This window comes from Eptesicus fuscus, chromosome 14 (genome assembly GCF_027574615.1).
Source record: "Eptesicus fuscus isolate TK198812 chromosome 14, DD_ASM_mEF_20220401, whole genome shotgun sequence".
Lineage (NCBI taxonomy): Eukaryota > Metazoa > Chordata > Mammalia > Chiroptera > Vespertilionidae > Eptesicus > Eptesicus fuscus.
In genome coordinates this window covers 35,157,167-35,169,794 of record NC_072486.1, presented here as the reverse complement: position 1 = coordinate 35,169,794, position 12,628 = coordinate 35,157,167, and positions in this window count along the sequence as shown.

Genomic DNA, 12,628 nt, shown 5'->3' with positions numbered 1-12,628 from the left:
GATTATTTTCTAATAAAACATGTCAAAATTATTTTATAATGTGATAAGGAAATGAAGATCTAACAAAAAGTAACGTCATCAAAGTTTGTTGAATTGGTATGTAAGGACAATGGACTGTGATTATTTTTTATAGCAGCAAATATAAAAGTGCTTAGTAGTTTTAGTTGCAGTTAAATAGAATGGATTGAAGCATTACTGTTTGTCTTAGAATCTACAGGAAGGAAATGTATTAGTATTTGAAAAACTGATGGATGGAAGAAACAAGGCCAGGGTAGGGGTAAGCTTTGGTCAGTGGAAGGGAGGCCTCAATAAAAAGTCAAAAATGGAAAATGGTGGTCAGATCAGAACAGTGCAAGTGTTATGCTGTATTTTAAGAAAGTGTACTGTTATTGTCAGGGTTCGTAAGGAAAGTCAAGCTGATGAATGATATAAATGCCCCCTATTTCAAACTGATTGTAAGCCTAGTTTTAATATGTGAATTTCTAAAAAGGAAATGGAGAAGTCCGGAATCAAACTACATAGCCAGACTTCTATTTGTGATTTATCGATGGTTGGATCACTACTAGTCAATATATTCATCCAGAAAATAATTTCTAACTAGACAAAAATCCCATATTTTTTCATAGTCTGTCCTTTTCCTTGGTATTCTTTTCTACACAACTAAAATATTATTTAAATTCTTTGTTGTTTAAAGTATTACATATGTCTCCTTTTCCCCCCATTGACCTTTCCCCAGCCATTCCCACCCCCAGCACATTCCCTCCCCCGCCCCCCAGTCTGTGTCAATTGGTTATGCTCATATGCATGCGTATAAGTCCTTTGGTTGATCTCTTAGTCCCTCAGCCCTCGCCTTCCCTCATAGGTTGGACAGTCTGTTTGATGCTTCAATTACTCTGGTTCTATTTTTGCTCATCAGTTTATGTTGTTCATTATATTCCACTAATGAGTGAGATCATGTGATGTTTATCTCTCTCCGACTGAGTTATTTCGCTTAGCATAATGCTCTCCAGTTCCATCCATGCTGTCACACATGGTAAGAATTCTTTCTTTTTTTACAGCAGTGTAGTATTTCATTGTGTAGATGTACCAGAGTTTTCTAATCCACTCATCTGCTGATGGGCACCTAGGCTGTTTCCAAATCTTAGCTATTGTAAATTGTGCTGCTAGGGGTGCATATATCCTTTTTGATTGGTGTTTCTGTTTTCTTGGGATATATTCCTAGAAGGGAGATTACTGGGTCGGATGTGGGTTCCATTTTTAATTTTTTGAGGAAACTCCATACTGCATTCCCACCAGCAGTGCAAGAGGGTTCCTTTTACTCTGCATCCTCACCAGCACTTGTCCTTTGTTGATTTGTTGATGATAGCCATTCTGACAGGTGTGAGATGGTACCTCATTGTCATTTTGATTTGCATCTCTCAGATGAGTAGTGACTTTGAGCATGTTTATTGTTAAAGTTTTTATTACCTGCCTTATGAAAAAAGTAATATTGTTATACATACTATTTTTCTTATAAACTTTAAAGTTAAGGTATTTAATTTTGAAAATAAATTCCTATTGTATTTCTTTTGTCAATTAAAAATTAATTTAGTTGTAACTTACATCCTTATTATAAAACTAGAGGCCTGGTGCACAAAATTCGTGCATGGGGGGGTGTGTCCCTCAGCCCAGCCTTCACCCTCTCCAATCTGGGACCCCTTGGGGGATGTCGACTGCCTAAACGGGCAGTCGGACATCCCTCTCACAATCCAGGACTGCTGGCTCCCAACTGCTTGCCTGCCTGGCTTCCTGATTGCCCCTAACCACTTCTGCCTGCCAGCCTGATCATACCCTAACCACTCCCTTGCCAGCCTGGTTGATGCCTAACTGCTCCCCTGCCAGCCTGTTTGCCCCTAACTTCCCTCCCCTGCAGGCCAGGTCCCCCCCAACTGCTCTCCCCTGCAGGCCTGGGTCCCCCCCAACTTCCCTTTCCCTGCAGGCCCAGTAACCCCCAACTTCCCTCCTCTGCCGGCCTGGTCACCCCTAACTGCCCTCCTCTGCAGGCTTGATTGCCCCCAACTGCCCTCCCTTGCAGGCCTGTTCCCTCCCAACTGCCCTCCCGTGCTGGCCTGATTGCCCACAACTGCCCTTCCTTGCAGACCTGGGCTCTTTAAACTTCCCTCTCCTGCTGGCCATCTTGTGGTGGCCATCTTGTGTCCACATGGGGGCAGGATTTTTGACCACATGGGGGCAGCCATCTTGTGTGTTGGAGTGATGGTCAATCTGCATATTACTCTTTTATTAGAAAGGATAGAGGCCTGGTACATGGGTGGGGACCAGCTGGTTTGCCCTGAAGGGTGTCCCATATCAGGGTGGGGTTTCCCTTGGGGCTTGGGGAGGCCTGGGTGAGGGGCCTGTGGTGGTTTGCAGGCCAGCCACGCCCCCCAGCAACCCAAGTGGAGACCCTGGTATCTGGAGTTTATTTATCTTCTATCATTGAAACTTTGTAGCCTGGAGCGAAGCCAAGCCTCCTGCTCGCTCCGTGGCTGCAGCCATTTCTGTTGGAATTTATTTACCTTCTATAATTGAAACTTTGTACCCTTGAGTAGAGGCCTGGGCCTGCCAGGGTGTGTGGAAAGCTTGGCTTCCTCCATCATTAGGGAAACCCAAGGCTCCCTCCTGCTTGCTCTGTGGCTGCAGCCATCTTGGTTGGGGTTAATTTGCATACTCACTCCTGATTGGCTGGTGGGCTGGTGGGTGTAGTGGAGTGATGGTTAATTTGCATATTACTCTTTTATTAGATAGGATTTCTACCAAAGCTCAAAGAATATTTTTTCCATTTATTCATTTAAAAGTTTCTTAGTAGCATTTATTTATTTTTCCATACTTTCTACTAATCTTTTTTCATTCATCCTCATCTGAGGATATTTTTTCCATTGATTTTTAGAGAGAGTGAAAAAGAAAGAGAAGGGGGGAGAGAGAGAGAAACATCAATTAGTTGCCTCCTGCACGTGCCCCCTCCAGGATCGGGTAATCTGTAATCTATGTACGTGCCCTTGACCTGGAATCAAACCTGCAACCCTGCCGTTTGCAGGTCGATACTCTAACCAATGAGCAACCAGCCAGGGCTAAGTATTAATATTTTTATTCCTATTTTTTAATTTATTGTTTGCATATAGGCAGACACCTAATATTGTGTATTAGTCTTGCATCTACCACTTTACTATGTAACTTAGTGTTTATAATATTCTCTAGGGTTTAGATAGTACTATTTCATCAAAAAAATATAATTTTACTCTTCTTTCCAATTTTAAAGCACAATTCTTTTTTCTTTCTCATTGTATTACTTACATAGTACCATTCAAAATCACTCTTGTGCTGAAGTGTCATAATAACTTTAGTAGGTAGTTTTGCAATTTTTTGTGAAAGAGGTGTATTGCTAAATTTTGAAGTACTGAAGACAAGAGAGTATAACTGTGAGAGGAATGCCTTGGGAGAAGGCTCTGAAGTGGAGCAGATGACTGATGTGGGCACAAAGTATTCCAAGGAATGATTTTTCAAACTCATTTTTGCTGATGAGGTAACCAAAGCAGAAGTAGCATCTGCCTTTTGCTTATTCCCTGGTTTTATCAAACATCATTTGATTTGCTATCTTTCTCCTAACCAATTTCAGATGCTGATTGAGGTTCTGAAGCTACTCTCATCATCTGTTCCCACTACTCTCTGGTCTTTCTTTAGTACTAAGGGCTAAGTGTAATCATCTTAAATGTGTTACCAGCTATATTTGTGAGCCACTCTCCACTTGGTTCCGCCGGTCACTCATCTTAATTTTGGAGTAATAGCTCTCCCCACCCTTCATATTATGTTCCCAGTGCTGGGGCTCTGCTTCCCTGAGGGGACTGAGCCCCAGTCCAATGGCTTGTGACCTGCCACTTCAAGGGCAAAACTTTCATGTAACCCACTAGTTATCAACCTTGACAACACATTAAAATTATCCAGGGAGCTATAAATATTTTTACATGTCTGTATTTCAACCATACATGTCTGCATTTCAACCCTAGATACCTGATTTCATGAGTCTGAGGTGGGTCCCACAACTGTGCAGTCAGTTTGAGAACCACTGATCTTATTTGGCTATAAAATACAATCTGCTTCTCTTCTCTTTTTGGCTGACATTCTATCACTACACGGACACCCATGGGTGATTGTGGCCTAAATTAGCTTGGGTATATCAATTTTCTTTGGCCAGGGTTCTCTGTAGGATCTCTCTGGTAGATGTTCTATTATCGCCCTGCCTCACCTATCAGCCTATTCAAATTTGGCAAATTATTCCCTCTCTCTTTCCCTTACCTGGGTTGGAAGAAGCAAGCATAATTCACACTTTAATCACTCACATGGGTAGTTAGTGGCAAAGCCAGGGCCTGAAACCAGGTGTACTGACTTCTAGACATCTGTTCTTTGCATTATGACTGAATGTCTTTAACTTATTTTATTATTTACTTTGCCATATTCTAGAATCTCCCTCTTTCCCTACATTTGGGCTTGGTACACTCAATAAATATAGATTGGTGATTATTTATATTTTTACACATTTTTCTCCCTTTGTACACATATCTCCTTTTAGACAATGCTGAAAAGATCATGATTTATTATTCCACGTAGTAAGTAACAGCTGGAGTCAATTAAAGTGAGTTTAACTCATATACCACATGGCACAGAAGCTGGATGAAGTTTTTATTGAAACTAGACATTGGTAATATAATATGTAATGTATATAGACTCTCGATCGCATTTCATTCCACATGTCCTTGAATTTAGGTATTATAAGAAAGCATGATCAGATAATGAGAAATTATGATGTCTTAATTTTTTCAAAGAAATAATTTTTCTTTCATATATGTCTCCACAACTATGCTTCAAAACAAATTACAAATACAAATTCTTTTTCACACTCTAAGACTGGAAGGATCTTCAAATAAAATAGCAAAAATGTGACTTAAAGCACCACTTAGTAATGTTTCATATGTCATAACATTATTTTTTTCTCTTTAAATCATCAAGGTCTTTTTAAAAAATTGTCATTGATAATTGAAATTTTATATTTTAGGAATAATCTAGGAAGTAAAGCTAATCAATCCACATACAGGGGATTAAAAAAAGCCATTCCTAAAATATCACATTTCTGTATATTAAGGTACTGTATTAGACATGCACATCGCATTATACAGTTAGTACTTCAGTCACTAAAGACTTAAAGAGATATCCTATATTTGGCCTGCAACAACTAATAGCAAATGTATTTTTCAATATTTTATTATCGAATACAGTTAGACTAAAATTTAAAAATTATAAAATATTAAACTATTTTTTAACCAATGGAAACTATGTTGACATTATATGTGAATCCCAGACACACACAGACTTGAAAACTAAAAGCAGAGCCTGAGATTACATTCTCCATGTATCGGATCACATTTAAGGACTGAGCTCTTGCTCTCATTCAACTACTGGGTATGTCAGTTGTCTAAATACTGGACAGTAAAATTTTACCTTCATATGTAATTGAGCAATGGGATAGAGATCTTTGAAAAAGATGGGTCTAAAATGAATGTTTTTTCTCAACAGAAATGCTTAAAGTGTAGGTTAGTCTAATTTTATTTTTATGGAAACTCATCTTTTTATCCCATATACTCCAGTGATTCTGTGATAGAGCACTCTAATTTCTTTCATCTCTATATCTAGTTAGAATCTTCACACTGCAGCCACACTCTTTATTTACATATCCTTTAGGATGTGTCCCATATGCAAAAACCAAGTTGCAACTTAGTGGAAATAGAGATCCTTGGCTGTCACCATCATGGAGAAGATCAGGACATTTCTGATTTGGATGCGGTTGAGATTATAGATCCAGTGACCTGCTAAAGGTTCACAGTGGAATTAGGGGAAAGGGACCATGTATGTAGCTGAGGCTCTGGAAGGATAGTGCAGGCTGTATGGGAGACAGCTGAGTTCAGAGAATCAGGTACATGCAACAAAGACTAAGGTGGAATCCAAATCGACAGGAGAACTGCCAAACTTCACTTCAGAACAAATGCTACATTTTTATGAAAGCAGAGGCAATACATTATTCCCTCTGGTAACACAATTGTTTATTGAAGACAGTGGCCAATATCTTAGGCCAGATGGGACGCTACCAAGGAGAGAGAGCACCACTTGGAGCAGAATTGCACTCCTAGGTACTTCCTGTTCCCACTCATTTCTTCTGTCAACAAGAGAAGCAAGAGAAGGCAAGAGTCCCAGGAGGCCCTTTTTAACACCCTAAGTATCTGCTGACTTTGGGCTACATTTGTTTTTCTTTTTCTAGTTCTTAAAGATGTAATGTTAGGTTGTTTCTTTGGCCAGATTTCTACTGCAAACTACAAATTGGGATTCAGGAACTAAAAACAAATTTCAATTAGGAAGAAAAATGGACACCTTTAATTGTGTTCATTTTGTAACTGCAGTCATTTAAAGCATATAATAAATTGAGTTCTTTGCCTTATAGACTTCTCACATTCAGGATTGTTCTTGGTAACTCTAAAAATTATTTTAGCCATAGTTCCTTAACAACCTAGATTTAGGTCTAGGTACTGTTCTGAATACTGTAAGGTCTTAATAACCACAAAGGAAACTATTATAATCTTCATTTTCTAGCTGAAGTAACTGAGGCACAAGTTAAATAAATTGTCCAAAGCACATGGTTAGCATATTGTAGTACCTGCCTCCGGACTTACATAACTACATTACACAGCTTCTCATGACACTCACTTTCTCATTGCCTTTTGAGTGACTTTAAAATAAAAATGTCTTTAGATGTTTTTAATACATTTTCCCCATTTTATTCTGAAGTTTAGTTAAAAATATGTCTAAGTGTGAGCCTTTTAAAATTTAAAGTGATGGGCATTTGGTGAGCTCTTTCATTCTAAAAAGTGTCTCATATCAAATCTGTTTCCTCCTTTCCTTCATCTTTTTCTTTGTTTTATAGAGACCCCCAAATACTGGAGTTATGGGAACTTAATTCTGGGGTACATATGACCACACTAAAAGGTTGGGTTTTCCCATTTTCTGCAAAATGTTTTGGCTAAGAGAACAGGCAAAATAAGAGTAGACTAGGTTTTGTTAACAAACAAACCAAAAAATGTATGACTTTAACAACAGTAGAGCCTGGAGTCTTTGTTCCATGTCTCCACTCTGGACTTAGACTGACACTGGGTGTAGCCAGTATGGCAATGTTGCTGGTCTGAGATTTATGGAAAGAGATCTGGAGTGGTTGTAACAGTTAAATGATCTGCTCAAAAAAGGGACTCATCACTTTCTCTGATAGTTCCTTGGTCATAACTAGTCACATGGTCCTGTAAAACTATCGGTTAATTTGCTTGGGAATGAATGTGGGTGTTTGTGATTTGTTTGTTCAGGACTAGTAAAGGTAAATGGTTGTTTAATAACAATTATTTCATACTTACACTTTTACTGAATTTTAGCTCTACTGTCCATTTCCACACTTAATCATACCTTCTGATTCTGAGATGAGTGCTTCTTAGAGCTTCTCTCTAAAAATGTACTATTGTTTTTGTTATAGCGTATTTCGGTTGCAGCTTCTCTCTTCAGCAAAAGTGTTGATCTTTCTCATTGGTCAGTCATGTTCATTTCCTTATTCCTGTTCTACGCAATGTTATACTTTTGTCCTTCTTTGTAATTCATTCCATTTATTTCAGTGGATTCTCAAAAAGAGTGAGGCAGACTATAGATATTATCTGACTTCTATAACCTTAAGCCAGAATACTATTTTCCAGTATCAGATTTGATTCTTACATTGAGATACACCTAAATATATGAGAAAAAAGTGCTTTGAGATCACCCTTTTACACAAATCAAAAATATATTTTAGGTTTGTTTTTACTAGATCTATGGGACAAATAGATCAGAATTTTAAATGTTGGTATTACAGTGGGATTACAAAGGTAACTGGTCTTTGTCTTGAAAAAGTGTATGATTTATCAGGGCAGGAAGATACAGATACATAAATATACAATATTAATTTAAAAAATTAACAACTATGTGAGTACAGAAGATGGAGAAATTATATTTAACTGTTAGATGCAAGAAAATCTATATAGAAGAATGATTGAAATGAACCTTTTTCCCTTTCTTTTACCCACTCTCCCCACCTCTTCTACTTCCCTTTTTGGATTCTAGTTTTCATGCTCTGCCATCTAAGTGTGAAACATTCAATTCCTTCATAGGAAAGTGAGAAAATTTCTACTTAATTAGACTTAATTTTAAACATGATCTAAAACAGACATAGTTTTGTTAAAAAACTTACCCAAGAAGCAAGATATTATTTGGGCACACACAGGCAAATTAATACCTTTCTTAAAAACATCTGTTATATCCTTTAAAAATCCTATCTAATAAAATAGTAATATACAAATTAACTGTCACTCTGCGACAAAGATGGCATTGCCCATAGTGGTGGTAGGGGGCATGCTGGCAGCATCACCCTGGCGACTGTGAGCCCAACGTCCACACCCGGCTGCATGGAGGGAGGGGCGGTTGCCCCTGGTGACACAAGCCCAGCGTCCCATGCCCGGCCACGCGGAGGGAGGGCCTCTGACCAGAGATCAGGGCATGGAACACTGGAGTCATTGCAGGCCAGGCTGATTGACCCTCCCCCCGCCGCTGTGCATGAATTTCATGCACCGAGCCTCTAGTCTATCTACAATTATAAGAAATTTGAATAAATAAAATTGGTATAAAAGAGAGATGAGGGATCAAAAGATTCATTAGGCTAAGTACATGTTTATTTCTAATTTTTTGGCCTACCACATCTAAACTTATGATTTCAAGTGCTATTTATACTGTATATTAACTGCAAATCTGGAGTTTTCCTTCTGGATTTTCCTGCTGTGATACACACTTATATTCTATAGCTACTCTACACATTGCTTTCCCATAGGCACATAAAACTCAACCTTGTCTAATGAATTCATTATTTCTCTTCCCAATCCAGCCCCTCTTCTGACATCAGTTACTTAGTAAATGGTATCCTCATGTATCTGGAATCCTGGCTAACTTTTGTTCAATTGTTTCATTTAAGGTTCTTTGGGTCCAAATAACAGAATGGCTGAAACCTCTCTAGTTGGTTATTGTTTTAATTGCCTCCTGTCCATTGATCTATATCAGAACTAAATACTAGTAGGATGTTCCTGCCATGGAAGATCTATGCCATTTCAATAAAGATTTTGCAACCATTGTCATGCTTATTTCCAAGGGGCTCACATTTTCTGCACCCCAAATGCAGAGTAGGATATGACAGGAATTGGCAGCTCTTTTTTTGTTCAGGCAAAGGGAAGCTTCACCATTAATATGGCTTGGCTTTTTAAAAAAAACTAGATTGAGAGAATATAACATTTTATTAACTTTTAAAGTATGAGCTTTTGAAATGAACATGGCTAAGTTCTAGTAAACTTTAACACATGCTTTCTCATGTCTATATTAAAACAAATGAAACAACCTTATTTGTTCACATATCTTATTACTCTGATGCTGTTAATAGTAGAATGGCTTAAAAATGATATACTTATTCATGATTTTAAATTTAAAATTGAGTTTATGTATTATGACCCTTGTTAAACTGTCATTGTCATGTTAAAGGATGTATAGTAACCTAATTCATTCTATGAATATCCATTTTATCTAGGGAAATGCTTGGTATTAGATCACACATAGAGGCTCATGTCTCATAGTTTTGAACACCACATTTTAACCACAATGCTAGGGAAACTTGAGAAATCATTTCCCATTTAGTCATCACTAAGAATGGAAAGGGATGAACAAGAAGAGATTAAGAGTCAAATATGTATTTTTCTATGTATGTGTGAATTTTAAAAGAAATTAACCAGTAAGCAGATTCGTGACAGGGGTAAGGTCATGTACTGGAAATAATCACCCCACAATATGCTTCTGGAATGCACTTTTGGCAGAATCTAGACTGCTTATTTTTGAATTAGAGCCATTCAGATAAGTAACAAAAACTGTGATATTTAGAAAAAAATATTATTTTATATAACATTTACTTCATTATTGTATGTGTGTATTGAATATCTTAAAATAACATAAGTCCTGGAATCCCACCATAGGGAATGATATGATGCAATTATGTGCAAAAAAGATTATGGTTTGATTGTGAGGACAATGAGAACCAATGGAGAAGTCCACAGACAATTATCCTCGTTCAGTTGTATGCACTTTCCATTTCCCACCATAAGAGGTAACCTAATTAAATTGCAGGATCTTTATAATGATCGACACTGTAGAACTTACTATAAACCAAGTATTATTAACTCTTCTATATTTCTTAACCTATTTGTTCACAACAATTCTATAATATTGGTACTAGTACTATGTTGGCATTGTAAGCAACCCCACCATTCTTTGGACATTGTTTCTGAAAATGCTGATTCTAATATGTAGCTCGTAGAAGCATTGAACAGACTGTCAAACTACAGAGGGAAGGCAGGGGAGGCCGGGGGGAAGTCAATGGGGGGAAGAAAGGAGACATATGTACTACTATTTGTAATACTTCAAACAATAAATAATAATAATAATAATAATAATAATAATAATAATAATAAAAAAAAAAAACACCCAACAGTATGTTTGTACAAGAATTCTAGGAACTAACTTCAAAAGACACAAATTCTGAGCTTCAGGCATTCTAGCTCCAGGAGATTTCCTAACTTTCAACCATAATTCCAGGATGATGTAAAACCAGGATGACGACAAACAGGGTGGTGCACACTTGACCAGTTTCAAGGTCCTTATCGGAATAGACTCTACTGGTCTGTTACATAGAGAACTTTTCAAACCCTCTCCCCATGATCTCTTTGTTCAGGCAAAGGGAAGCTTCCACATCACTATAGTTTTTTCAACTGAATTTCCCTCCTTATAAAAACTTCTGCCTGCAGTGAGATGTTAAGACAAGAGTCCCCCGTCTTCTCAGGCTGCCAGCTCTTGAATAAACCATTTTTCCTAACACTGGCACTTGTCTCTCTCGAGTACTGGCTTTTGAAGCAGCAGGCAGCCGAAACTAAATTTGTATTGATACTGTTGTTCTCTTCATTTTCTGGAGGCTAATAAAGGTGAAGTACATCGCTCAAAATAAAAATACTACTAACTCGGAAATAGTTTAGGGGAGAGATGAGGGTCACACTAGGAGGTTTGGTGATGAAAATGGGGGAAAAAAAGTATAGAGATATTCAATATAATTTAGAAGTCAAATTGCTTGGCCTTGCTCAAATAGGATATTGGTAAGGGAAAAGATAATAAATTATAGTGATTCCTCAGATTTTGGCTTGAGAGCTCTGTGGATGATACTGCCAGTTACTGTGTTGGGATGGGGGATGGAACCATTTTAGTGGAAGGGAGGGAACTTGAGAGATGGTAGAGGGTCCATTGCAATAAGAGTTGTTTTCCTACACAACTATAGAGTTGGGTTCTATGGGAAGTAGGCTCTAAAATGGAGACATGTATAGAAGTGGTTTATCACAAAGTGTTCTTAGGAATAATACCTATGAGGAAAGGAGAGGAGCAGAATTGTGCAGAGGAAGAGGGTTGTGTCAGACAGTTGTAACGGAGTTCTTAATCCATTTTGTGGGAAGCTCTGGAGCAGGGATGACCCCTCAGTGATGGACTGAGTTAAGGCAAGTGCTCTAAGTTTTTGTAACCTCCCCATCTATCACCTTGGAGGCACAGAGCAGCTTCCTTCACCCCAAGGTAAATTCTGGAAGGGACTTAGCTGTGAGCCACGGTCCACCCTCCTGGAAAATGGGAGAATGAGTGCCTCAGTCTTGAACATAGGTATCTGGATGTTGCACCATAACCTCTCCTGCACCTATTCAACACTCCAGTGGAACAAACTGGCCATCTAACATATCAAATTGGATATACAAATCTAGACAAAATGGAAAAATCAAGGCTGGAGATTGAAATTGGTGAACTCATCATAAGCCCAATAAGCAGTCTTCACACACGTGCCACAGTGCCAAATGCATTCTGTGTAGCTGGTTGAATTATGTCTCCCAAAAAGATAGGGCTGAGTCTGAAACCTTAAAACCTGTGAATGTAAACTTATTTGGATAAAGGGTCTTCTCAGCCCTAAGTCCTTTAAAGAGATAATAGAGAAGGAAAAGACAGAGGCAGAGATGAGGGGTGCTGTTGCAAACTAAGGAATGCCTGGAGCCCACAGCAGCTAAAAGAGGCGAGGAAGGATTTTCTCCTAGAGCTTTTGGAAGGAGTGTGGCCCTGTGGACACTTGGACGTTGGGTTTCTGACATCTAAAAATCAAACTTTGTTGTTCTTTCCCACTCATCTCACCTCCCATCATATCTCGTGGCTAGGTTGTTTGTCCTGCTTCCTATCAATTGACAGCCCCCCTGATGTCTTTCGTGAGGCTCTGCTGACCCTAGAATTTAGGGAAATATAAAAGTCCCCTATCGGTAACTTAATGGCTCAGTATCAAATATTAACTAAAACTTGATCCTGAACCCTATTTTTGCAGTTTTTAAAAGTATTTATACTTTAAAAGTGATCCGTCTGATTTGCTAGTTTT